The 25,688-nt window shown below is 43.0% G+C and overlaps 1 protein-coding gene across 1 annotated transcript in view; it reads left to right on the top strand.

Moving 5' to 3' along the window:
* SORCS3 (sortilin related VPS10 domain containing receptor 3) overlaps positions 1-25,688 on the top strand; it is a 309,773-nt gene that overhangs the window by 167,614 nt on the left and 116,471 nt on the right. The window lies entirely within an intron of this gene.

Raw genomic sequence — 25,688 nt, 5'->3', positions numbered from 1 at the left:
AGAACTTGCTAAAGGGAATGGAGTTACAAAGTGATCATGATGAGTATGGAAACTTTAGTAGTGGTGATGGTGCAAAAGAAAAGAATCTGAGATTTGACATGACATATGTCTCTTCTATAGCTGAGACAAAGCTGTTCTAAAAAACCTATTGATTTGTAGACCTTGGTGATTGCTGAAGGTCTTCGAGGATCAAGCACTCAGGCTGAGTTGGTCCATAACAGCTGGCTGTTGCACATGATGGGGTGATCTTTCTGCTTGCAAGCTGAACTCAGTTATATGACAAACTCCTCTGTGCCACTTTTTAAGTGACTTTGCAGTGCCTTCTGTTAGTGAGACAACTGTTAAGTCTGTTACTTTGTCCTTAGGAAGCCTGCTCTTACATAGCACTCATCTGTATTGAAAGACTGAGCACTGCAGATGCAATGTGACTTGTAAAGTGTTGTGGCTGTGGAGTGTGTGCTTCAGTTCTGGAACAGCAGTCCCCACTAAAGCCCAAAGCTGAGACACAGACCAGATGATCAAATTACAAATTTTAGAAAGTTTAAAACTTGCCAAGCTTTTACCTTTCCTCTCTTCTGTTTCTGTCATCCATAGACATCTGAAGTAAAAACATGCTGAATAGCCACTTTAAGTTTTTCCGTATTAATCTGTCAAGTGTGTGTGTGTTCTGGGTGGGATTTTCAATTCCTACCGTTATTTTTTGAAGTTTTCCGAACTAGTCAACCTCACATCCCAGCTATAAGGACAATACGCCCAAAATATTGTGCCTCTTGTATTTGACAGAATTTCCTTTGAAAGGCTAGGGCAAGTCTTTACCGAAGTAGTTACTGAGAGTATAATCAAATAATCTACTACTGCTGTACTTCCCGATGTAACCTTTCCATCCACTTGTTAACTGAATGCTATGGCAGGCACCAGGTGGTTTGCTGCTATGCTACTGATGACGCTTGAGTGACATTTGCAAGCACAAAGCTATTGTCAATACACTCCTTTCATAGTATCAAGTCCTTACTGTATGAAGGAGTTAGTCAAATGTCAAATAGTTTTGTGCACTCAGATGTTCAGTGTAACAGGGATTTTTGAAGTAGGCTAGAAAGACCAATCTATTTATTTGATGTCATGGAATGGTTTGATGCCACTTTTAAACTGGAGGTAAAGATTTCAAATGGTACTGGTGTTTGTACAAGGACAGCCCTGAAAGAAACAGATATCTGATGAGGTGCTCCTGAATGTGAGAAGCCAGATATGACATGCTGAGTATGCATTTGCAAAGAGATCCAGCTGTGGTGAGTGTAGAGCATCTCCTCTTGGGTTGAAACACTGTACTTCTATTTCCAGTGCTTGGTAGTCTTTTTGTGACATGTTAACCACTGGAAGGAGAAATCAAAATAAACGCGCTTGACTGTGAGGTTGTAATTATTCTCCTGTGGTCCAGTATAGTAATAGTGGCTCAGGAGCATTTTTGCTTCTGCTTCTTCAAACTAATGCATCTGAGTGCCCACCTCAGCTGTTCACTTCTGCTCAGAAGAGAGTCAAGGAAAATGAACTGTAAGTTAGAAACACCCTGTCTACTTACATTTAGCCCAGGAACTGAATAAATTTGTCCACAGTGTAAGAGAAAAGATGAGGTGCTCTGCAGCTTGTTGGTCAAATGGAAATGGAGCAACATGAAGTTCAGGCTTTGCCATTATGTCTGCCTTTGCATTCAAGGCCACTAATGATGCTTTTCTTCAGTGTTCAGAAAGATGGCCTCAGGTGCTGGTTTGAAAGTTGATCCTTGAGTGGAACCACGGAGGCAGCGCTTTTGCCAGTTGAAGAATTTGCTTAACATAACCCAAGTATAGATTGTTCCCAGCCACATCTTGGCTTAGTGAGAGCTGTAAAAGAATTGTCACTCTGGCTCAGGATCGTGCAGCTTCACTGCAGTTACTGAGATAAAGGGCAGTGCTGTTAAAGCGCAAAGGCTATGCTATAGACTGTGACAGTGGTGCTATGTGAAGTCCCCAGATGAAGTCTTCTGAGAGGCCAGTGTAATACATTCCTGCCTGTCTGGAAACAGGAGTACTGCCACAGCTGGGTGGGAGCCAGAGGTCAGCTATGACCTTCTGTTAGATAGGGGTTAGGCCAGTGAAGAAAGTGTCTTTTAGGCTAAAAATCCTAAATCCTTAAGTAGCTTTGTCAGGTCTTGTGCATCTTCATAAGACTGGTGTGGTTGTTCTCCTCTCTTGTTCTCTAGAAGCCAGATCTGGATCTCACACCTTCCCACACTGCTATGCCATGCTTTCTCCTAGCTGTGGTCACGGGATCATGCCAGTGGCAATGATCATTTGATCTCTCTGCTGCTGACCAGAACAGAGATATCAAGAGCTCCTAAAATTAAGTGGCTAGAGAGGCTGCAGTAGTGCTCTGCAGTTGAGAAGGCTATCCAAAGAGATGCCATGCTGTTGTCAGGGGCTAATTCTCCAGCTGCAGCCTGGTTCTGCTGGTAGTCCTCTGTCCTTTGTTTCTGTGCCCATTTTCCAGTTGCCTGGTACAAAATAGGTGATGGTGGATCAAATAGTGCTTGCTTTCTCACTTCACGTATCCAGGTTTTTGGGATACAACTGCTCTGAAACACTTCTGATTTAAGTGCATGAAAGGGCGATAAAATAGATAGTTTATCATTAGTCTGTAACCTGCAGGTAATATTCATCCACAGATACTGTGACAAGGAAGGTGCTGATGAAAGTCAGTGGCTTGCTGTATATTCAGTGGTGCAGCCACTCCTACAGTGGGAGACCATAATCTTCCACCTCTCTTAAGCTTTAAAAGTGTGTTTGACCTTTAAAGTCTATTTATAATGACTACTTTAGAGGCATATTTAAGAATGCAAATAACTCTGAAAACAAATCAAATACATACAATTTGACTCCCAGCAGTAGGAACTATTAAGGAAAGATCTAATCCATCCTCCCATAACTGTGAATGTGTAAACAGGTTTGCAAATTTAATTTCTTAGATTAAAAAACAGCTTTCAGATTAATACTTATTAATTCTCTTTCAGTTAAAAATAATAATATGGTGTTGTAAGCAAGCTGTGGTCAACTTGGCAATTAATGAGAATGATGAATCTAAAAATCCATTTTGCCTAGTATGTTGTTCCACACAGTGAAATGAAATATCAACTAGTGCCCCACAAATAATTGATTTGGTCACTACCTAGATCAAAAGATTTAAAATTGTTTTGTGTGTAAAAATAGAAAACAATATTAAAGTTTTTGTGTGAAATAAAAATACTCAATGTTTTGGATCTTCCTGTTAGGAAGTTTTCCTCTGAGGTCCTGTGACCTACAGTTCCATGGCTGTGATTCAAACCTCTTTTTTAATCATTCTTTTATCCTAAGCATCCCTCCTTCTTTTTAGCTAACTTCCACATTTGACAACAATATTAGACTATTTATCCAGTTGATTAAAAACCCAACCAACTAAAAAAAAAACCCAAGACATTTTGAATTCTGTCCTCTAACAGAATTATTGTCCCTTCCAAGTTGATGTATTAGAAGAAGTTGGTGTATTCACTATACCAAACTGAGAAGGTGTTTTCACTATTCTAAGACAGTAGTGAATAAATGGACTAATGTAGAACTCTGTGATACCCTTGTGGAACCACAGTCTTTACATGTCCCCTGCAGTTTGACTGTGGCCAAGTGATAACTGTTTTCAGAATATGGTATCCCAGTTAGTGTTTTTACCCAGCTAATAGTAACTTCCTACAGTCCTTTAGCTTGCTTAGGAGAACGCTGTGAGACCTCAGACCGAGCGTATGTATCCATGATATGCAAGGCTTGTGCTCTCTTTCCTGAGCAAGTGATGCCTTCCTGTGGTAATATTCTAGTTATGAATTTTCTCAGCCAGTCACTGTTAAGCCACTATTATGTGTAATTTTGATTGTAAGTTTATGCTTACAGATTCTCCTGCTGGCACTTTCTTACTCTCAGCCTTGCTGTTCAGGTATTGCAGGATGCTCTGCAAATAGACTTGCTGTTCTTCTTGTTGCTCCTTCTATAGCCTTGCTGTTGGATAACACAACTCCCCTAGTTTATCCCTTGCACAGATCTGTTTTTATACCTACCTGTGGACTTTTGCTACCAGTCTCACGTGATTCTAGTTCAAAACCCAAGCCTCACAGCAATCTTATGTCCAGAAATGACCTTCCCCTCCTTTAAGAGGAGCCCATCTCTTCTCCACAGAACTTTACTTGAAATGTGACTTCACAGCTGAGAAAACTAAAGGCTTTCTGACAACGTTATCTCTTCCATCAACAGAAATAGTTGAATACAGCATCAGTTCAGTCCCCAAATCTTTTATTACCAATCCCACATGGATATTGTCCCTCTTTCCTGCTTGGGGCTATTCCTGTGAGCAAGGGAGAAGATTCAGTGGGAGGGATGGAGCTCAGCAGGCTTTCTGAGAGATGTTTTGCGGTGTGGCTGCTGGTTACTTCATTCATTTGAGGACATGTCACAGCTACCACCATTTGTTTTCTCTTTGGAGTATCCAAAGAGTTACTGAGGATACTTCCTCAGTATGAGTCAACACAGCATATCGTTCCTGTTCTTAATTTTTGTAGCAAATTATGACCCTCCTCTGCCTTGCTAATTCTCTTGTATTATCAAATAAATGCAGTATGGCTGAGCCAAGAAATCTGTTTGTGTGGGCACGAACGTGTAGCAAGTTCGTAGACCCTAATGTCTTCTCATAACATATAAAGCATAGACAGGAGGAATTTTTGCAGGGCTTTAAGCAAGCACGGGTGGGTGTACTCCCCACTGAGCAGCCATGTGGCATTGTGCAGTTATTAGGCCCTGGGAGATTAATTGCATCTTCTGAGTCGAAAATTTTGGATCTCTTCCCAGTAGCTTTGTGTGCATCTACTTTATTGATAAAATAGTGCAATCCGATGTGTGCACGTGTCGGTTTTGTGTTAATGGCGCCCTGTGGCCTTTGACAGAAGGTGGACACCATGTAAATGTTACAGCCAATTTTGCTGCAAATTATGCTGGGTCTCACTAGTAGTGTCCATATTGGCACATGGATATGTGAACCAATACAAAGGGAAAATGGGGCTTCATCCTCCAGTTTTCACAGGTTTTTGCAGAAAATGTATAGGAAGACATTTTGAATGGCTGGTGTATCAAAGTGTGATGGAAAGGGGAATATATGGAAGAGGGGTGAAAGTATGGGAAAGTATTGGAAACTGCTTTTTGGAGTGCTGTGAAAAGCTCAGAGTCTACCAGTATATACATGAGGTAAAGTTTTCATTGCTGCCATTCATAGTGCCTGGGGATGAAGATCTTGAATTGGTCTTGCATTTCTGATACTGATATTTCAAGTGCCTCATAATTTGTCTCATTTATACAAGGAATCAACTAAGTCTCAATAAGCTCAACTTTTCAAACCCCAATACCCCTCTGGGGAATGGATCATTCTGGAAGCGGAAACGGAGGGGAGTTTCCAGCTCCATGGAATTTCTTTCAGAATGACATTGAAATTTCTTTCAGAGCAACATGCACAGCACTCTTGCATGAACATTTGTTTAAAATACAATAAAAAAAAAGAGAAAGAAAAATTAGGGAAATAGATATATTTAAAATATTTCAAATCATCATTAAAAGAAAAAAATTATGCAAAGAGATACAGTTCCACCTGTTTCTTACAGGCAAAACTGTGACTGGGAACCCACTGGGAATAGGTGAGAGACTGCATAATTCAATAACAGACCAATTTAAATTCACCAGCTACACCATTACGAATTTGAGAACATTGGCTAAACGAGGAGTTTGGCAATCAGTGGCTTCTCCCTCCATAGGGCTTAATCTTCAGCAGGAAGTGAACAAAAGAAAATGGGTGTCTTAATATCTCTTCAAATGAGGTGATAAATAAAATGTGCAAGATAACATTCTGCTGTATCACCGAGTTGCACCTGGCAGACAGTATCAGGTCTGACTCGGGAGATTCCTTCAGTGTTGGAGATGTGGCAAGTTATGATCTGAAAATTGAATGCGGTGCATGTCAGAGCCCTGACTATCTTGACTAGACACTGCTGAATTTATCAAAAAGAATCACAGATAACACTAGGACAATGTGGGAAAGCTTTTTTTTTTTTGATAGCCTAGACAGAGACAGCCAGAGGCACGAAGGCAGTGCCTCTCTGCTGCCAGGTGAAATTCTCCCCTGGAGTTCAGGCACAGGCTCCCAGTATGACACAGGGCAGTTAAGCAGCTAAGGATGGGATTTATTTTTTTTGCCAGTGTCCAGCTGGGTAGGGTGCTGCCAAAGAAATCCAATGGGACTTGCTGAGGGGAGGGTAAGGCTGGGTTCATGTTCCTCTCAAATGTAGTTACCTTACTCCAGGCAGTCTTTGTCTGAGCCATCTGTCTTTGTGATGAGCCATTGTCATTGACTTACAGAACAGCCCAGGTTGGAAGGGATCTTGAAAGATCATCTGGTCCAACCTTTTGTGGGAAATGGAGCCTAGATGTGATTATCTAGCATCCTGTCAGTCATGTCTTGAAAGCCTCCAGTGATGGAGACTTCACTGTGTCCCTGCGGGGAGGTTCCGGTGATTGATTGCTCTCACTGTAAAAAATGTTGGTCTTATACCAAGATGAAACCTTTCCTGGTGCAACTTACACCCCTTGCCTCTTGTCCTCTCCATGTGGATCCTTGTGAAGATGAGTCATATAAAGAATTTGTCAGCCCTTTATATGCGCACACATGGAGAGAAAGATCCTCCTCCTCATCTCCTCTTTTCCTGTCATAGTAGGTCACTGAGCTGGGATGTTAAGAAAGCCCTCAGTGCCCTGAAGGACCCTTGGTCCCTGTGTCTCAAGGTGTGCCAGTACTGCAGGGTTTCAAGCTTAGCTCCCTCTACCTCTGCTCTGCTGAGCTTCAGCAGCACAGAAACTGGGGAGTTGTATTCTTCATTCCCAGCAAGTGCCCCAGCCCTGGTCTCAGATTTTTCTGTGCCTCTCATGGAAGCTTAGGCACGTGGGGACTTCGGGGTTGTGTTCAGGTGAGGATATTGCACTTTGAGTTGGAACTCCTAACATTGGACAGTGTGATTCTAAGGTAGCAGCTGCACACGGTAGACCTGCTGAAATTAAGCAGTGTGCGCTGCTGTATGTCCAAAGTGAGACGTGACTCCAGCCCAGGCCTGTAGGTTTGCTTTCCTTAGGAACTGAGGTATGGGGCTGATGAGGAGAGGTGGGTTGGTGTCTGCCTCACATCTCATTTTGATATAAATCAGCAGGCACCCAGAGCTGTCACCTAGTCCTCAGCACCACTCCTGGTCCTGGAATTTAGATGTAACAGTAGTTGTCAGAAGTGTGAGCAACCTCTCCTTTTATCAGCAACAGCTCGAGACTGCACCTCTTGGGTAAAACTCAGCTTTTCTTACCAAGATGTGAACATTATATTTAACAAGGAAAATAAGCTCTTTCTGCTCCTGCATGGATCCTCATGGTAGAATCACCATTTCATTGTGTGATGTGAGAGAACACACTGGGGCTAATTTCTCATCATGGCTCATTGATATCTGAAGAGCACGATGACTGTGGTTCCAGTCCTATGGATACAATACTCAGCTTTCAAATTTATCTTGCACCAGCCACTTGGCATTTGAGCACCCTGCAGGGTGAAGCTAGAGACACACCTACTGCATTCTTTTTTTTTAACCCAAAGGGGAACGAAATCAAGGAAGCTGCCATAATAACAATTACTCCTACAGGCGTATCATACAGAAGAATGGAATACAGTGAGTATGTTGCCTAGCTGTAAAGGAAAACTTGGTGTTTTGTGCTGAATGCAAGCCATATTACAGTAACTGCTCTTAGAAATCCTTACCGTACTGACTGGTCCATTGTATTACACATTCATATTAAGAAGCAATCCCTGCCCCAGAGAGCCTGCAATTAAACGTGAAGCTGACAGACAAAGCATTGTCCCTGGAGTATCCATAGTGTATTCAGGCACAGGTCATTAAAGTGTTTCATTGCCTAACTACCACTGAGGACTATAACAAAGTCAGAAACTGAACCCAGATAGAGTCCTGTTCCCATGACTTAACCACAAATAAGCCTTTCATCTCTTTTGCCTTTTGAATACTCTTCTGAGAACATCAGGTTCTACAAACATATCATGTGTCCTTTGCTGGACAAGCCACCTGCCAGCAGCTCTCCCAGGCAGGCAGGGCTCCATCAAACAGATAAAGCAAATTGTTAGTAAAGTTAAAAAAACCCAAACCAAACAGAAAAAAACCCCACCAAACCCTTGAGATTGGGAATATTTAAAGGCAATTTACAGAAGTCTCTTCTTCAATATGGTAATGAACTGAAGAATCGAAATCACTTAACTTCATTTACAAATCATGAATATGTATCAGTGCCTTTAAATGAAAGGACGACTAAAACAGATATAGTGTTTGTTCAATTCATTAAAAGGAAGACAATTTATCAGGAGGTTTTTTTCCACTCTTAAACTAAAGCTATATGCAAATGTAGAGAAATCAAGACCTTGTGCTAATTCTGCTGCATGATGAATATTTTTATAATCCTAATTAGAACCAGTCATTTAGTTCAGCAATTTCCCCCAATCTAGCCAATTTGAAATTAAAATAGATGCCTTGATTACAAAACTCATTAGCAAAGAAGCACCCTTTTTGCTAACCAGTTCATTTGGAATGCACAAACTGAATGAAGTGAGGAGCACTTGTGTTGTCAATTGCCATAAGTGAAGTGAGCTTAATTGTTAGCATTGTGAAGTATTTGTATTGCTGCATGTTTCATTGCACTATAATATATCATTCATTAAATGTAACAAAAGCATTTTTTAAATGATTTAATTAAGTGTTGTTGGTGCACCAGGTAATTTTTATAAAGTCAAATGTCACAATTGTTTGCATTTGAAGTATTGATGGGCATTACTGTCGGAAAGAAGACGTATGACTCTGCATTTATCATTTTGATTATGGTAAGTCTGGCAGTTTTAATAGGAGATGAGAAATTAAATTATGCAACCCTGGCTTACTTCAGAAACGCCCAATGAATTTTTGTCCTAGCAAAATAGTGAACTTTGGGCTTGTGATGATTTGTGGTGGCAAAAAGAAAGTAAACTGCTTGTGAAACTTGATTTAGCTAGAACAGACTTTCCTATTGCATTTTATTTATGTTATAGATACTTCATGAACAGGTTTTACTTTGAAAAGGAAAATATAGAGATAAATGGAGCGAGACACATTCGATGCTTAAATGTGTTCTTCTGCTGAAGGAACCTAGTTTATTGTGTAACAGAGCGAGGATCCTGTGGTTTATTCCTGGGCCATGCTAAATCATGGCTGTGTATTGATTTTATCTGGAGCCTAAGTGGGGTGAGGGGTGGTTATAAATATAGCAGACGGGCATAAACATGAAGGAATGAAAAAGGCTGAAGAATAAGAACACTGGGGGCATGATTTATTTTGCCTGACTGTAGAGGTCTGAAATGTAGCAATGTATGCCTATATTAGGTGCCGAGGCTGCACGTAGTTGGTGGTGATCTACTGAATGGTGTTGATTGATTTCTGGAAGCAAATGTAGGTGACTATTTAGGATGAGGTAAATTGTACCTTAGACTCATTTGTATTGACTAGGCCTCCACTGACTGTCAAGGAAGTAATTTCCTTTGCTGAGATGTAAGTATTTGCTGTATTACCTGAGATTAGGGGACTTGAAACCAACCGTGCTGTCTGGATGTGTGCAAAATGGATTACATGGGATATGATTCCGATACGATCAAAGTAACAAAAAGCATTAAGTTTCCTAGTTCCTGCTATTGTGCCTATAGGTTATAATGACCCCAGCCTGGAGGAGAGAGCAAACATGAAGTGCAAGCAAAGGTGGAATTCCCAGTCTTTTGTTTTTCTTTATCAGGATTCATTTGTATATGTGAGTTACCTACCAGGCCGTTTCAGTGAAATGAGATGAATTCAGAAACGTTTCCTTGGCCTTTTTTTTTCCTTTTCCTTTTCTTTCTTTCTCTCACTCTAATTTTTTTTTTCTTTTCTCTTTGCCTTCCATATTGCTTTTCAAAGCTCTGTCTCAGTGTTTGCCTGGTCTGATGGCAACACTGTCTCCTCTAAAATCTGTTGAGCAGAATTGTAGATAATACCACTTCCCACTGAAGAAAGAGCACAATTCAACTGTTGACTCCACGCAGATGTCCTCTGATGCTGACCATGGAAAGCTTCAGTCTGGTGTCCTTTCCCTTCTAGTCGAATTGACTTAATTGGTGTTTGAGTTTAGTCACATTTTCTAAACTCAGTATCACAGCTGAGGTAATGGAGGGGAGTCGTGACAGTGTCTACAAACTTGTGTGAATTGTCATGAAATTTTCATTTTGAATAGAACTACATATCAAATGTAGAATTTAATAGAAAAAAAAAGGCAACCCTGATGTCAGAGCAGCCAAATGGTTTAGCCTGGGCCTAATTTTAAGGTTATGCATAAATGCTTTTGTGGATTAAGGCCTGTAAGTATGTAAGCCTTTACACATTAGGGGGTGAAGTGGTTATACAGGCAGGCTTTTGCTATTGAAGGTGCCTGCAAAGACATACAAATCATGTACGGGCTTTTAGTGTTGGGCTTTTAGGTAGTTTCACTCTCTCGGGTTTTGCTGTTCTCTTGTCTTTAATGCTTCAGGACATTAAAGCCATAGCTCTGGGAAGATGGGTCTACCGGCACCTGACATTATGACTGTGGACATGTAGAATTCAATACAGAGGAACACTGTTTAATTTCCTTGGACCAAGAGTGCTTTCCGGAAGGTGCTGATTAAGAAGCTGTTATGTTTTGTTAACCAAGAAGGGTCATGCTTTATCCAGAAGGATTCGGGACCCAACAGCTCCCATTACTGTCAGCGATTCAGGCAGCTGAGAACTCTTGGAAGTCTGCCCGACAGGGACTATTATTCCTGTCTGGGTAATGGGTGGCATTAATTAGTATTTGCACATTGCCTTGACAATAGAAGGCCTCACTGTTTGGAAGTATTGCACATTAGGATGGCAGTGGACTACTTAATACTTTCATCTTTAATGTCCTCAAAGATGGATGACTGGGATGGGATAGACCAGTGTCCTTGAGGCAGCCAGCTGCATAGACGATGCTGAGGAGAAGAAGGTACAGTCCTTCCCCTCCCCATGCATGCACATGCCTACTTATTACATCATCAGGAACCAAGCACTGGGACAATCTGTGATGGTGCTTCCTGAGGGGTGCATTTCTGCGTGCCAGACTAGGAGCTTGCAGCCAGGAGTGGGAATAGCAGGCTGTCCCTTGCTCTCAGTGCTGCCCCTGCGGCAAGGGTGTTTCAGCTTCCTGTTAGCCGCTGCTGAACCTCTGGCGTATTTGCATAACCTGAAAAAACCACTAGTACCTGGGAAGAGGGCTATGTGAACCATCCAGGGAGGGGCACCTTTAGGAAATGTATGGTCCTGATCCTGATGCAGACCCTTGGCTGTAGTTGGCAGTGCCAAGGACCAGAGTCTTTGCTGCTGTTTTACTGCTCTTGTAGCTACGCTTTCCATTGCAACTGAGGACGGGCAGGGCCCAGTCAGGTCATCAGATCCTACAGGCTGGCCCTAAACCACACAGAGCATCTGTGACTTGATTTCAGTGGGAGTCTGTTGCTATGATGGCAATATCTGCATAGTGCCTTCCTGTTGGGCATGTCACATCCATTTAACAGGACACTGTTATATCTTATTTCTACCAGTGTATTATCAAAATCTTTTTATACAGCTGAGAGATGCGTGTCTGATAGCCAAAGAAAGAGAAACTCCAGAAAAGGAGCAGGCAGGAGCTTACACTTCCTCTCCACCGCTCTTCTGTGAAGCACAACTAGATTTTGTAAATCCCAGGATGCCCTGGTGATTGTTGCACCATGCAGTTCTTAGTAGGTCCCTTCGTGCCATGACCAGGAGGAATCATCTTATTTACCCAGCAGTGCCAGTGTTACCACAGTCTTGTCCTGGTCACGTTACCTACTGCTGTCATGCAAGGGGTATTTAAATGGCTCAGAAATCACAATTTGATGGTTGCCAGTACAGAGGCAGAGTCAATGAGGCAGTGAGACAGGCTGAAGGGAAATTGAAGCACAGGAAGGTGAAGTGAGCTATGCAAGGTTAGCCAGCTAACCAGTGACAGAGCTGCAATGTTGCCCAGACTTCCTAAATCATGTTGTTTTTCTTTGCACTGGCCTAGGCGGCCCTAGAGAAATGTTAGAGGAGTTCCTCTTTTTGTAACGTCTTCTCTCCTCAGGCTTCTGGCTGTGGCAGAACTTCCAGCATGGTTGGGGTGGGAGCCCCGTGTGGGAATGTCACATCAGCAGGTGCTGTAGTTGTAAAGGTGCCACAGGGCAGAGAGGGCCCTTCTTTTACGCTGTAGTACAGCAGTACACTAAAAAGCTCATATATTTAACTTCAAATAATTTAGTGGCTATTGTGTGACACAGATTTCTGTAATACTGGAAGCTGGTACATGGCCCTAGTTTTGTCTCAGATTGCCCTTTGCAAATAGGTTTGTCTCTCTCTCCTCCCCTTTTTGGGTCGCTACAAACCATCCCTGCCTCCAGTGCTTGGAAATGGACTTGCAGCGGGGAAGTGGACTGTGTTCTGATCTAATAGCACACCTGACCTGGTTTACAAAAGATGTGTGCAGTCACATAGGTAGCAGCTGAAATTCAGTGTGTGTCCATTTATTTCAGCAGGGAAATGCTGATTTACATCACTGGAGGATCTTGCCTGAAAACATGTATGGTATTCTGTTCTCACAGAAAACAAGATAGATGTAGTTTACTCCTTCCAGTGTACAGGGGTTTTTCCCTTAAAATCTGCGTGCCGAGAGATGCAGATTCCCTGGGCTCATCTGCCTGTGTGCAAGCTATCGCTTATGTTAAGGCAACTATTTGTTTCCATTGTTCACCTTGTCATATGAAAATTCACCTCTTTTCCTAAGTTTTTTTTTTTCTTTTTTTCTCTTTTTTCTTTTTATTTTTTTTTCTACTGAAAGATATTGCATGTAATCAGTATCACTCCTGGAAATAAAGGTGCCAGAGTAACAGCTCTAAGTCCTTTGTCCCCACAGTAGGCACAGATGATTCAAATTTCCCATACGCTCAATGGTAACTCAGTATGTAGTTCAGCTTTTCATGCTCATTGCTTCAGTGGTGAAAAAGGAGGCCAGTGTCTGAATTTTCTACTCTAGCACGTCAGAACTAGCAATGCCAAGCTTTTAGAAGTCATGAATTGGTCCTTGGAAAGTCATGAGTTTGGTGGGAAAAAATCAGGAAGGTGTTTGAATAATTTCACTTGTCTTCTCTTATATTTCTCGTGATGCTTCTGTGACTAAGGAAAGGTTGGGAATCATGTTTTTCAAATGCTTCCTCACAGTTAAGAAAACTAGAAGCTTTATCTCTAAAGAAAGAAAAAAAAAAAAGGCAAGCCAAGCTTTTCATAATCTGATTCTGGCACCGTTCTGCTGCAGGACTCTTATGCTTCTAAGAGATCTTTAATCATGATTGCAAATGTGGCACATCTTCAATTGCATTTTAGTGCTTATTTCAAACTGTCCTTCCATATAGGTTGTCTGGGAGAAGGCTGGTGGCCTGTTTGTATGGGGTGTGCACACAATTGTGCGCATGTTTGAATTTATGCAGCAGAAGCCCCACAACAGTTTTGTGGCAGTTATAGGAAGTTCTTCCAGTGTAATAAAATTCTTTAGGTTTGTGTTCAATTGATTTTTATAGGACTGTAGGTGGCTATAAAATGAAAGTTAGGGCATGATGTAGTAAAATTTTGGCACATCCAAAGTATTGTGGGTATGATAAAAGGAGGAGCTGAGGCACCAAAATGAAGGGTGATATTTTTGAGAGAAAGACAATTGATAAAACAAACAAAACCCAAAACTTAAAGCTTTATAGAAAATGCTTGGGATTCTGTGATGCAAAAGGAGGAAAACTTGTTCCTTCCCACAGCCTCCTACATTGGACATCTCATTTCTGCCACAGGGTCAGTGATCGTAAACCATCTGCATGTAGATTTGGTAGCATTTTATAGTTGAAGTCTTTAAGAGATAATAGCACGTACAAATAACGTGTTAGCAGAATATACTGTACCCAAGGGGACTTTCCTGCCATATAGTAAGAGAACAGTAATGTCATCAAAAGTTTTTCTGCCAAAACAGGATTCTGGTTTTGTCCTCTAACGCAGTAGCTGCTTCAGGCCAGTTGATTTCCTCGTATCTTGGTGCAAGTCCACAAGAGTTATGCAGGCATACCTGACGGCACAAATGTGACAAACCTGAAAGTTCTGCTGCAAAAATTGAGTCCGATGCTCCCTAGCCAGATGAGTTGTGTTTTTTCTCTAGTGACAGCATGGAGAAAGCTGCTGTATTTTTCCTCTGCAGCCTTCCCTTATCTTATGAATTACACTGTACCATCACTGTGAACATTGGTTAACTTCAGGAATTAAAATCACATTATAGCAAGTTTAGTGACTTGTTTACTAGAGTTTTTGCCTGGATTGGGTTTGCTTATTGCTGTTGAGTTTTTGTATGTTGTTGGGTTTTTTCTTCACCCTGCTCCATAAGGTAGATTGAAGGTACCTAGAGTTTGAATTAAACGGGATAAATACCTTAAATGTAGACACCACAGAATATATAGAAACCTTGAGAGCTGCTGAGAGAGGTTAGATAAGAGCTTCCTTTGTCTTGCATGATCTGCAATTGCAGATTCATTTATTCCAAAGGTACAATTTTCCACTGTTTGATTGCAGGAACCGGGTGATGGATGAATCAGAGATGACAGTGTAAATGGTGTATGCCCGGCAGCCCTAGGGGATCCCTGAAACATGCGAGTTTCTCATTTGGTGATTTTTCTGGCAGTGATGCCTCAGTGCAGTGACAGTTTCTGCTACAACTGTCAAGCTAAATTGTTCCTGATGGTGGCTGGCATTTACAGTGGTGCTGTTCATTTGGGTTCTTCTTGTAAACATCCGTATGCTGCCCTTCGTGCTGGTGCATGGGTGGTGGTGTCAGTCTCCCCTGCACCTTTGGATCAGGATGAACTGAATCCCTGTGAAGCGCAGGGAGGACACCATCTCTTGCCTTCCATGAGACCACTTGCTGTTCAGGATGAAGTAAAGGATATTCCCCTGGAGCTTCCCAGATTTGAAACCCCTTTCTACATGTGATCTCTGGCTTGTCTTTGTGTGTGTGTGTGTGTGTGCGTGCAGAGATAGGTGCCTGTATAAGGAGGCTCTGCTTTTCCCTTCAATAGTTGCCTGTTGTCAATGCATGGATTGCCACGGAATCTGGCCAATAAAAAATTTGGCTAGCTGGAGTTGGACTGAATTACCCCACAGGATAATAACATAGAGTGTTTATAATAAGAGCAGTACTCCAGAGCATCTTCAAACTAGCAGAGCCCCTGGTGGAGCTGACTGGGGAGTAGGAGAGTAAGGCTGAAAGGAACCATGAGTTACTTTATTATATAATATGTTCAGGCTCACGGAAGCCAGTTTGCTTTGGCACTTGAGGCATCCAATGAATCAAGATGTACAGGCCATTTCATCTTAAATTTTATTTCTCTTGATTTATTATAGGACAGGATATGGCAAGTGTGCGGTCATGAAGATGGCCTAAAAGAGTGAGTTGTAGAAGATGGTACAAGGGCTAGGGTGTTTGAGTAGGAGATAATATTTGCTAAAGCTGCATCTTCAACACTATTAGAACCTGAAGTTTTCTACCTTATTTTTATAATCTTTTTACTCATACAAGTTATTTCACAGTCACAGTTGTTCTATGGGCAGCGTCTGTGTTCTCTTTTGGGGGACACAAGACTCCCATTAACTATGGTGGGCCTTTCTTTGTGCTGGTTTGGTCCGGTATCTGGCCTTGGTCCCAGGCAGCATAGAGCATAGGCTGTGCGTGGGGACCAGGGTTGTCCAGAGAGGGATTCCTCCCAGTGCAGGACCTGTGTGATTCCTAAGCAGTGCCCATTCATCCACTGCGGCTTCCTAGAAGCCTTTCAGCAGTGGGGGCATATGCATGACCAAGGAGTTGGAGGTAGCATGGTGTGTTGGGGCAGCCTATAAATGCCAGCTGTAAGGCCCAAGAAGCAGAATTGAGCTGGAGTAAATCCAGTGAAATTCCAGTTGTGCAATTCTTCCTGACTTATGGATCTCCTAACAGGCAGAGCTGAGAATATGGCCCCTTTGCAGACTACATTGCCACGAGGAGTAATAGACACCAGCAAGAAAATGGAAAGGAAATGTGTTGGTTTTGTGTGGCAAGGTTTTGGTAGCGGGGGGGCTACAGGGGTGGCTTCTGTGAGAAGCTGCTAGAAGCTTCCCCTGTGTCTGATAGAGCCAATGCCAGCCGGCTCCAAGACGGACCCGCCGCTGGCCAAGGCCAAGCCAATCAGCGCCTCTGTGATAACATATTTAAGAAAGAGAAAAACAGTTAGAGAGCGCCTTTTGCAGCCAGAGAGAGGAGTGAGAAGATGTAAGAACATCTGCAGACACCAAGGTCAGTGAAGAAGGAGGGGGAGGAGGTGCTCCAGGCGCCGGAGCAAGATCCCCCTGCAGCCCGTGGTGAAGACCATGGTGAAGCAGGCTGTTCCCCTGCAGCCCATGGAGGGAGGATGAGGGGGTGTAGAGATTCCACCTGCAGCCCGTGGAGGACCCCACGCTGGAGCAGGTGGAGACACCTGAAGGAGGCTGTGACCCCGTGGGAAGCCCGCGCTGGAGCAAGCTCCTGGCAGGACCTGTGGATCCGTGGAGAGAGGAGCCCACGCCAGAGCAGGTTTGCTGACAGGACTTGTGACCCCGTGGGGGACCCACACTGGAGCAGTTTGCTCCTGAAGGTCTGCACCCCGTGGAGGAGACTCATGTTGGAGAAGGCCGTGAAGGACTGTCTCCCATGAGAGGGACTCCATGCTGGAGCAGGGGAATGATGAGAGGAGTCCTCCCCCTGAGGATGAAGAAGCGGCAGAAACACCGTGTGATGAACTGACCGTAACCCCCACTCCCCGTCCCCCTGTGCCGCTGGGGGGGGGTGGAGGTTGAAGCCGGGAGTGAAGTTGAGCCCGGGAAGATGGGAGGGGTGGGGGGAGGTGTTTTTTAAGATTTGGTTTTATTTCTCATTCCTCTACTCTGTTTTGCTTAGTAATAAATAAGATGAATTCCCTCTCTAAGTTCGGTCTGTTTTGCTCATGATGATAATTAGAGAATGATCTCTCCCTGTCCTTATCTCGACCCGTAAGTTTTTTTTTTCATTGTACCTTTTCTCCCCTGTCTAATGAAAGAGGGGAGTGATAGAGCGGCTCTGGTGGGCACCTGGCCCTCAGCCAGGGTCAACCCACCACAGGAAATTATTAAAGATCAGTATTTGCAGAGCTTGTATTGAAGTGTATTTAGGAAGGGTCTCTAAGGATTAGGAACGTCTGTGTCTGCCTTCTCACCCGTGCCAGCCTTCAAAGCTTTCCATTTCCTTGGTGTTATGCCATTTACATACAGGTAGACAGTTCGGTGCTTTCTTTTCACAGACCCTGGAGAAATTCTGCACATTCAACTCTTGGAATCTCTCTCCTCAGGTCACTTTTGTTATTACCTTTTTCTGGCTTCCCTCCCAGTTATCTGGCGCCTGTGATGCATTTCTTGGTGTATGCATCTTTGCCTCAGCCTCAGTGAAACCTCTGCTGTGGAGAGCAAAGAGTTTAGCTGCTCTGAATACACAGCACTGGCTTGTGAACCTGCTGGGCTGATGTGCTAATGCTGCTGAGCAGAGCAAACCCCTCCGGCTTCACAGCTTTGTTATCGTGTGTGCATGCAGAGAGACTGTAATGGTCTCTGGCAGCAGAGAAGGGTGGAATCAGAGTGGGATTAATTGGAGCAGCCTGTATTTATTCAGTGCCCAGCCACAAGCTTCCTCAGTCATCAGAAAGTATAGCTTTTGTATAGCTCAGTCTTTGTGCATCCTGATTTTGGGAGCTTATAGGAAATGTGCTTGGCACAATGGGCCAGTGCAATGTTGCTGTTTTCTCACTTTTCCTCAGGGTGACAAGAGCTACTTGTCAGCTTTTGAAATCTGGTAAGATCCTAGCTGAGTTCCTCTCTTTAGAAAGGCGTGATTTAGAGGTCGCTAAACATTTTGCAGCGATCTCTTCTTTGCATCATAGATCCTTGATGGAACCCATGGCCTCAGGCTGAGAGGGGGCACAGTGTATCCTTGTAGGGTGGATGGGGTAGAAGAATGCAGACAGTTTGTGAGATTGCTCTAACTTTGTGAAAAAAATAGAGTTGCACAACACCACTGTGAAGTGGGGTGCAGGTCTTAAGCACCTGTGAAGTTTGCTGCTCCTCAGCTGGCAAGTTCAGAAGTGTGTGAGGAGGGTGGACACCTATCCTCTGCCTGGGCTGGCCCCAAGTGGGAGCAGCTTTACGCCATTTTCACCTGTGAGCTAGATTAGTTTGAGGTGTGTGTCTGCTCAGTGTCTGCAGGGTGATGGGCCACATAACTTGGAAACTGTCTTGAGTAACCTCCCTTGCCTGTGAAAATGCTGATGAATGGAAAACTGAAGCTGAATTGAGTGACAAGGGTGTGTGTGTGTTAGATAACATATGATTTAATCTGGAGCAAAATATGTTGCTTTAATTTTGCAAAAATGACATGTTCTGCTTGAGCCCAAATTAATACTCATTTCTTTCAAGCCATGTGAAATTTTTTACGTGAGCAACAATTACATCTCAGAATAAAATGCTGTTCTGAATGCAGTTTCAAACCCTTTTCGTTAATGTCCATGTATACACTTCCAGAAATGTTGTTTTTTCCACATAAATAACTCAGCAAATTATTGTATGAATTTCAAAGGTGATGTGTAATCTTTCTTTCACTGGTCTGAAGAAAACACCATTACATCCTGTTCTGTATAATATAGAGGTTACCCTAGTAAAGATCGTGCCACAGGGTTTATAAAGGAAGAAGAAGAGGAAGAGCCAAGCATGTGATTGTAGCTTTATGTCCTGCTCTGGCTAATTTCTGAGCCTCTCCTGCTTTACCCGTTGTAGTCTTATGCTCAATAAACATGAAAGATTGGTCTGTAATAGCAACGAATGTACCCAGAAGCTTGCACTGTAATTAAAGGCATATATCACACAATAAAGCACATTTGAATGAAAAATCTTCCCATTAGACATGTGGTTCCCATTTATTTCCCCTTATTGTTAAACTTCTGGAGTATGAGCATTGATGGAGCATAACAAGGGGCTTCTAAAGGGCTGTTGTGTGGAGCCCCCAGGAGCAAACAAGATTTTCCTCTTGGTCTGGGAGGGCGCAGAGCGCAGGCTGACCTGTATGGCCCCGTTGGCTGTACCCATGTGGTTGGTGGATCCAGCTAGCACAGACCTCAGATCAAAAACTGCCTAGTGATTTTTAAGCTGAGAAGAAGCTGGGCAAAGGGACCAGCCTGGCTTGGAGGGAGAAAAGTCAGCAGCCGTTAGAGCTGATGCAGTGTTTTGTCGCTGTTAAAGAGCTGCTCCTAGGGAAAACAGGGAGTGAAGCAGCAGCTGGGGACAACAGGAGCACCCCGCAACTCTCCTCTGCCTCTGGCTGAGCCTGTTGGATACCAGCAGAAGAAATACTAGTAAAGGTATCTGCTGGTGCACCCTGTAGACCCTGGTAGCAAGAGGCAGTTCTGCCACCTCCATCCTGTTCTGATCTCTTCACAGTCCCAGTATTGTCCCTCCCTTCCCCGTTCTGCAGCCCTGCTGCCCCTTTCTGTGTCTAGTCTTGCTCTCTGCTCTGCATCACTGATGTGGGAACCTGTCCCCCTGCACAGCACAGCGCTTGCCTTGTCTGTTTTGATCTGTTCTCGGACTCTGGAAGTAGGGTTTTTTGGTTTCTGTGTTTTTTCCCCTTCTATGTCTTCAGTTTTCAATAAGGCTTGTTAACAAAACACTCATCAGAAGGGGGTCAGTGGTAACATATTGCTCAACTTTAGCCCTTCCATAGACTCTAGAGCTGATTTTGAAGTGGTTAAAATGTCATAAAGAAAGGAATAAACAAGTAATCAAAAAAGTTAGCCTTCCCTCAAAATGGCATTTCTATTTGTAGTACCTTTTACAAGTTACTAAAGCTAAATTATCTAGAAATGATTGAAATGTGTTTTGACTGACCAAAGTGAACCTGTTTTTTCCCCTAGATTTTTAATTTAAGAAAAAAAATCTGAAAGTAATGCTTTTAATCTTGGTTCTGAGCTGCTCCAGCATTTCTGGAAGTGGGGAGAAAGTAGGGAAAAGAGAGGCTGTTTTTCACTCGGGACTGAAACACACCTTAACTTCTTTAGTGATGCTCATTTACGTCACTGCTCCTGTTGTAGCTGTATCTGGACTTCTTTTTCCACTACAAACCATTCACGCAGTAGAAGAGCAAGAGATATGCTGTGCTTTCAGCAGAAATGGCAAATTTTTTGGCTGAGTATGCTCAGTACCAATTAGGCTTAAGAGAAATTGAGATGTGAAGGGTTTTAAGTGGACTTTTTTTTCACCGGTTTAATCCATTTTCATTTTTTTCTTGGAGATGGAGAAGCAGAGAGAGGCAAGCCTTGCTTTGAGCATCAGGTTTAAGCAAACTGCTCTGCTGTGTGTGGACCCATCAAGTGAAAGTATTTTTTTTTTAAACTGTAAAACCATGAAACATAACATCAGTGCATTGTCTTAACTTACCTGGTTTCTCTATAAGCCAGCTCTGGGTTGAGCTATGCAATTACAACATGAAGTCAGACATTTCCAAAGTGTTTGGGCTTTGTGCAGAAGATCCTTGACCAGTTTCTTATAATAGTGGGGTGTGGAGTCTGAGTTTCTTTTGTCTGAAGACCTACTTTTGCCAGCCAGCATGTGACGTATTTCAGTATTAGATTTTTAAAGTGCAAAGAGAACATTCCAGCTTCTGATACACCTCCCACCCGCCCCCCCCCCCCCCCCCCCCCCCCCCCCATGACACGGATGATGGAAATGCATGTAGTATTTAATTTCTGTCTAGACCAGTTTCTCATCAAAATAGTCTGTTTCCAGTACCCCTTCTACTGTACAATATCTGTAGGGAAATGCAGCTCTGGTGAGTCTCAGGCATGTGGCAGTCTGTGAACACATTCTCTTTGCATGCCTAAGACAATCTGGCTGTACCATGCTAGAGAAGAACCTTGGGCTGTAATGAGGTCTCTTGATGCAGCCTTTTTATCACCTGGAAAGGAAATCAAAGCAGAGAGATAAACTGGTCCATTTGTTTTCATTACAATTACTAGTTTTTACAACTGTGTGTAAACAAAGCCCATAAATATGGTGCTGGTAGACTTCTTCCTCCTAAGCTCAGCTCCACCAGCTGTTACACAAATCTTTTGGCTCGAGGAGCAGGATTTATTTTTAGGTTCTTTAGTGTGGAGTTGTCAATGATGCCGTACCTGAATTGTGATTTCCAGCAGCTTGAGGCAAGAGAAGTGAGAAGCTCTTCCTTCCTTTCTCTAAAGGTCCAGAAGCACTTCCAAGCTTCAGATCTTTGCCTCAGCAAAGCAAGGTGGCAAGGACAGGTATTTCCCTGGGAGGAGGTGGAAGGAACAAGCATGGATGATTTCATTGCTTTTGAGCTGGTCATCAGCTTGAAGGTGACCTTAGCCCTTGTGTCTCCTCATGGTAACTGCTTGACACTCCAGAGGTGTCTCACTAAGGCCTAGGGTAAGGTGGAACAGAGGAAGCAGAAGGCGGCTCTGAATCTTTCCTTGAATACAGCCTTTCCTACTGTGAGTAATAAAGCCCCTTCCATGGCAAGGGTTGCTTCTAACCCGGTTTCAGCCACTCAACTGAAGCATGTTAGACCTGAGTCCTGTTGCTATTACGCTGCAAGTATCAAGTCCTGCCTCACATGAAACCCTAAGAAAGGGGGCTGCATTGACCCCACAGCTTAAACATTATACTGGTGCTGTAAAAGAGAGAGGTATCCATCTGTTCTCAAAAAAGGGGGGATGGAACATACGTGTGGAAGGTAAGATGGAAGATGTGATATAGAAGTAGGGTATGTTTCTGCAGTACCATCTGCTGTCTTCATGGCTACACCAAATCTATCCTGTCTGTCATCTTACGCAATTCTTCTCGATTCTGTCGTCTTTCTTTTGTTGCTCTGCTCTGGTGAGGCTTCGCAGCCTGCTCTGCTCCCAAAGGCACGCCATGCCAGTTCCTGACGGCAACTGACGGCTGCAGGATTGTGGATTGTTGGAAAAATCCACAAGTGGATTTTTCATGTGCAGCTACGAGAAGGAGGAAAACCACAATTTTGTGACATTTCAAATTGAAAAATTAATAAGGAGAAAGGGCTTGTGTGTTGTGGGTATTGGTTGGAAATCTTTGGGTCAAGGTTGGCTGTTTGGGAGTTTCCTATCCCAAGTTGAATTCCTTGGGGATTTGGGGATCTGATTGCTATTTGTATGAATGAGGAGTTATAGGGAGATAGGGGAGATAATCTCAGGGATTCAGCTGGAGCTGAAGGAAAAAGATACCGTTTTCAAACAATGAAACAGGAAAAAAAGGAGGAATACTTTGGCAGCTTGGAATTTCTATGGAGGACCATCCATTTATTCTATACAGGATATTGTTCCAAGACCTTGCAAAATGTTTATCCTGCCGGACTCAGCTGCTCAGTGTGCCTTTACAAAAATGTTGATGGTGTCATCTCCTGAAACATTTTCACTGCAATTTGAATTTGTTGCATGTGGCTCTCTTCTTGCATGTGACGGGTCATCTCTGGCAGTTGTCAGACTGGGCTTCTCTGTTCTGTACTCTCAAGGCTGAAAAGAATTGGGTTTCCTCCAGTTCATTTTCCTTCTAGGAATGAACTTTCTGACATGTTAATGATGGTACCTTCTTCTCCTTTTGTAATTTCATCTGTAACGCAGAAGTGTGTTACACCTCTACAGAGAAAAGAAACACCTTGTGATTTTGAGTGGTTTACAACTTTTTCTCAGTTTCTGAGCCTTTAATTTCTTTCCAGTGATCATGGTCATTTGCCCTCTGTAGAGAATATCTGAGACCCTGCATCAGACTTGCTTTTCTGAGTTACTCTTTGCAGACCACTTACATGCAGTCCAATTTCCTACAGAAATGTTGACCTAATTTTGTTTTTCTTCTGTTCCACTTTGATTTATTTTTTTTTTGGCAGGATCCCTCCACACATGTTGTAGATTTTTCCCACCAGCTCTGGCTGAGAAGGTGTTAGTTTGCTTTTGTGCTTTTCTGGGTTCAGAGCCATCTTTTCATGTAAGCCATCTAAGCTACTGCTCAGGATCCGGTCTTCTGGGAACATAGCAAGCCAGGCTAATCTGCCCCTCCTCTTCCATCATGTTACCATGTGTCAGCTGGTGTGCAGTAATTACCACTACGCCAACTCTCACCCTGCTGGATTAATATGAATACATCTTTCCATCATCAGCTGGATGTATTGTCTGTGGGAAGTATAGTTTTGTGTGCAACAAATAAATTGTTCCTTTAAGTCCATATAGTCCAGCTGTTCTTCCTCACTTTATCTAACACCATTATTTGCAATCTCCAAATTCACTCCAGGGTTGGCTGGCAGACAGGAAACTATTGATATTCTTTCTAGATGTTTGCTTAGGCCAACAGACCCGATTTCATAGCAACAAAGAATATTTGATTTTATTTGGATATAAGCTTTTTATGTATGTTCCTGATGCCCTAATTACTCTTCTGAGTTTGAGCAAGAAAGTCTATAAATATCAAAGCTTTCTGAATTTCTTTAGTCTGTTGCCTATTGCTTCTTAATCTATTCATGACATCTTCAGTCAGGCTCTTGATGTGGTAAGGTGCATCCAGGCTATTGTATGCTTGGCCTTTCTTCAGCTCGTGCTCAACCTTCAGTCTTCTGCTTCCCTCATGAAGACCAAGTATGTCTAAGAACAGGGAACCCAGCATGAAATCTACCTTAACTAAATCATCTATCTGCAGTGGAGTTACCTCCTTTTGCTCTAGTCACTTTTAGTGTCTAGTCCTTTTAGTGTCTATGGAGAGAAAGAGGCTTCTAAGGCATGAATAATAAGCAATTTTAGAAGTGTATCTTAGTATAGGAATTGTGCTTTAGAAGTGCCTCTTTCAAGCCTATTTCTTGTCTGTCTAAAAATGAGCCTTGGTGACTAGCTCAGATATGGATGAATAATATCAGGGGGTTGAATCTTCTCCTGTGGTTTCCATATTTTTCCTTCATTGCTCATTCTTATCCCCTCTCTCCATAAGGGGAGTTTAAGCAGGCCAGTTTCAGAACTGGAGCACCATGAAAGAATCTTGACTTCTTGAGTAAAATCATCCTTTTCTATATTTTTGCTAGCTGTCATTGGGAAAATAAACAAAAAGCCCAAAACAAATTACCCCAGCCCCAAACAAGATCATCCAAGTAAGCCAACAGGACGTGTCACCCTGAGAGTTTCTACTGGAGAATTGCAACAGCGTGAAGACATTTTTCCTACGCAACACTGTGAGAGCATACATGTGTATATAACTCTTTCCTTTCCAGCTCTGTAATTCTGACTGTGTTTCTGGCATGTTGCATGTGTTCAAGGGGCCTGCTGCTTATCTCAGAAACAATGCTGGTCTTAAATAAGATGTTGCAAGTGTTCTTAGAGTTTGAAGGAGCAGCTTTCTGCCTGTGGTATGTAATATCCTTATGATTCAGAGTTGTGCTGAACAAGACAAGCGTGAGTTAAGGTTCTGTCCTGTGGTGAAATAAAGTTGTGTATCACTTGGGCTGCCAAGGTCTTTCCTCGCACAGATTGTGTGTTCTTGGTAAAACACAGGACTGTGGTGGTGGATGTGATATGTCTGGTGCTATGATCCTTGAACGCGGAGCATTGTGATGCTGTTTGGATAAACATTTGCTCTTTACCTTCTTGATGTATGGCCTTTTTTTTTTTAATGGTAGGTCTAACTAGGCTCCTGAGCATAGGCAGATTTTCCCCAGTGCTCAGTACCCATTTTCAAAGACCTCACCTGTACTGCTGAGCTGGGGTGACCTCAAAGTCAGGTGTGAAAGCAGAGGTGCTCTTGGATCCCGCTAGTGTGACCAGACTGATACTTTCAGGGTAATACCTTAGGTGCTTCATCAGACCTGAGAGCACATCAAAAGTTATATTTGTTTGATACACAATGCTGGCCCCTTCACTTTTCTGAATCCCATCTGCTCTGGCAGTGTTGCATGCTAGTCTGTGGGCAAGCAGGAATTCTAGGGTCATGCCTAGTAAAGACCCCTGTTGTCTGCTGCAAGGGTAGATGAGGTTCATAAGCATCATTCAGATGGGCTCAGTAGGGAATTTGAGCTTTGTGTATTTGTTCTCAAAAGCACCTCAGCTTTCAGGAGGCTCCTGGAACCTGTCCACTCAAATAGGTGCAGAGGTTGCTGGGATCAGCTGAGTGCTGTGACTGTGTTTACTGAGGTGGCCCTGTGGTAGATGCAGGATTCTGAGTTCATTTTCATGTTAAAAAATTAATTTTGTCACCCTTGCCTTGAGCCAGAACTTTGTCCTTCTGTTTTGGGTCCTGCTTCTGAATTGCTCCTTAATCAAGT

Source organism: Balearica regulorum, chromosome 7 (assembly GCF_011004875.1).
Source record: "Balearica regulorum gibbericeps isolate bBalReg1 chromosome 7, bBalReg1.pri, whole genome shotgun sequence".
In the NCBI taxonomy this organism is placed as follows: Eukaryota; Metazoa; Chordata; class Aves; order Gruiformes; family Gruidae; genus Balearica; species Balearica regulorum.
Note: the sequence above shows the minus strand (reverse complement) of the source record. Positions and strands in the feature narration are given on the sequence as shown.